At 37.6% G+C, this 2500-nt stretch overlaps 1 protein-coding gene across 2 annotated transcripts in view; it reads left to right on the top strand.

The window, feature by feature from the left end:
* LOC122265773 (uncharacterized) overlaps positions 1-2500 on the top strand; it is a 133016-nt gene that overhangs the window by 34993 nt on the left and 95523 nt on the right. The window lies entirely within an intron of this gene.

Below are 2500 nucleotides of genomic sequence, written 5' to 3'. Positions count from 1 at the left end.
TGGCTAATGGAAGAGACGGGAGAGAAGGAGAAGAGAGGAGGGAGAGGGGGAGGGAGGGGGAGGGGCGGGGAGGTTGGAGAATTACTTCTGGTTGGAAGAAATTGCTTCAGAAAAAGATAACACGTGGAATCTGTTTTTCATTTCCTTGTAGCGCCATAGTTATTCTTCCAAAATTAGTTAAATAGAAACATGAAGTACCACAAGCCACGATTTACACAAACTAGACATACCACACGCCATTATGTAATTGCTGCCACCCTATAAATAGCCTGTATCCAGAAGGGAGGTAAAATGTCCAGAGAATAGCCACACCGATTAGTCATCAGCTGATTCAAACAGCCTTTTCTAGACTTTTCGTCTGTCGATGATATCAATACTCGATGGTTTACGAGTCATAAATGATTTTTTTTTACGCAATACATGATATCTTCCGATTGGTGATCTGTGGAGATGATTGAAATTGAAGCCCACCAAATGGCTGTTCTCCGGAACATTTTACCTCCCCTCTGCATATGGTCTGTCTATAGAGTTTTTATCAGTTATATGATAGATGTTTACTATCTACTGTGCTCTATATCTTTTCATTTTTCCTTTATGAATAGGTTTCCCACAAGAACGATTTTGTCCTAGAAATACTGAACGAATAGTCTTTTCTAAAGTCATATCATTTCTTAGCCTCTGCTCTGATTAAAACTTAAAACTTAATATTTATTGATATTAATTCATAAACGACGTGAACATTGTGTATGAAGCAATTAGAAATTGGAGGTGTTGCTTCTGGATAGATTTAGATGAAATATGAACTACCAAATAGTTAGAGTTTATAAAAAAAAAAAAATAGTACGGATTTATGATAAGTTAATGGTATCGAGTTCAGGGAATTACGTTGGTGTTTTTCATAGGCCTATTCAATAGCTTGTTCACATTATTCGCCTGTTTAAAAGTTAGAGTTGCTCTTTCTCATTCTCCCCATCTCCTCTTTCTCTCTTTCTTCCCCCCCCCTTTTTTCTCTCACTTACTCCAACTCCCTCCCTCCCTACCTTCACTTCTCCTTTCTCTCTCTCTCTCTCTCTATCCCTACCTCCGCCTCTCTCTCTCTTTCTTTCTCTCTCTCTCTCTCTCTCTCTCTCTCTCTCTCTCTCTCTCTCTCTCTCTCGCTCTCTCTCTCTCTCTCTATCTATCTATCTATCCATTTCTTATGTATCTATCTTCTTCTATCAACTTCTTCAGAGCAGAAACTTTATTAAGAATATCCTTACCAAGTTGCAAGTCTCATTTCCTCCCGTCTGTAGAACTTGTCATAGAAAATAAGGGTATCCTTGGAGGCATAGGAACAGCATGACTTTATTGGATCTGCATATTTACTGAGAGAGAGAGAGAGAGAGAGAGAGAGAGAAAGTAAGAGAGAGAGAGAGAGAGAGAGAGAGAGAGAGAGAGAGAGAGAGAGAGAGAGAGAGAGAGAGAGAGAGAGAGAGAGAGAGAAGGAGAGAGAGAGAGAGAGAGAGAGAGAGAGAGAGAGAGAGAGAGAGAGAGAGAGAGAGAGAGAGAGAGAGAGGAGAGAGAGAGAGAGAGAGAGAGAGAGAGAGAGAGGGGAAGAGAGAGAGAGAGAGAGAGAGAGAGAGAGAGAGAGAGAGAGAGAGGATGGAGAGAGAGGATGGAGAGAGAGAGAGAGGAGGAAAGAAGAGGAGAGAGGAAAGATAGAGGGAGAGAGAGAGAGAGAGAGAGAGAGAGAGACAGAAGGAGAGGGAGGAAGGAGAGATTTAGTTTTAAATGTAATAATTTGATATGAATGATGTTGATGCGATTATACCACAGAAAATTACAGCTAAGCATTAAGACATACATTGAACAAAAGACAAATCTATTGTGGGTTATAAAAGAAACAAGAAACTACAAGAATGCATTATTAACTTGAAAACAACAATAAAAAAGATATTTATATCTGTCAAAACATTAAATTGGAAAAACTTATTAATAAAAAACGATGAAAAGAAGAAATTGATAACGAAGTAAAAACATATAAAAAGAGAAAAGAAGAAGAAGAAGAAGAAAGAGGAAGAAGCAGAAGAAAAATAATTAAAACTCAAAAACAGAAAAAAATATATAGTTAGAAAAGCAACAACATTAAAACTTGAGAGAAAGAAGAAAACAAAAGGAAGAAATCAAATCGAAAAGAAAACAAACAAACAAAAAAACAAAGAACAAAAAAACAAACAAAGATCTTACTTTAAAACGAACAGTTAAACCGCAATTGAAAACGAGAGCAATAAAATGTTAATCAGACACTTCATTGCAATAGAGCTTTGAAAGAACTCCTTCAATGATCAACAAATGAATTTTAAATTTGCAATTTGCATAATTGCAGGAACAGAAACAAACTGCGTTCCACGAAATTTAGTAGGGAATGGAGTGTGGGGAAAGAGAGAAAGACAGCGGGAGAAAGATACAGACAGATAGAGAGAGAGAGAGAGAGATAAAGAGAGAGCGAGAGAGAGAGATG

The sequence above is a fragment of the Penaeus japonicus genome, unplaced genomic scaffold (genome assembly GCF_977035675.1).
Source record: "Penaeus japonicus unplaced genomic scaffold, GWHDUDI00000001_assembly GWHDUDI00000029, whole genome shotgun sequence".
Lineage (NCBI taxonomy): Eukaryota > Metazoa > Arthropoda > Malacostraca > Decapoda > Penaeidae > Penaeus > Penaeus japonicus.
This window is presented reverse-complemented; position numbering and strand designations above follow the sequence as displayed.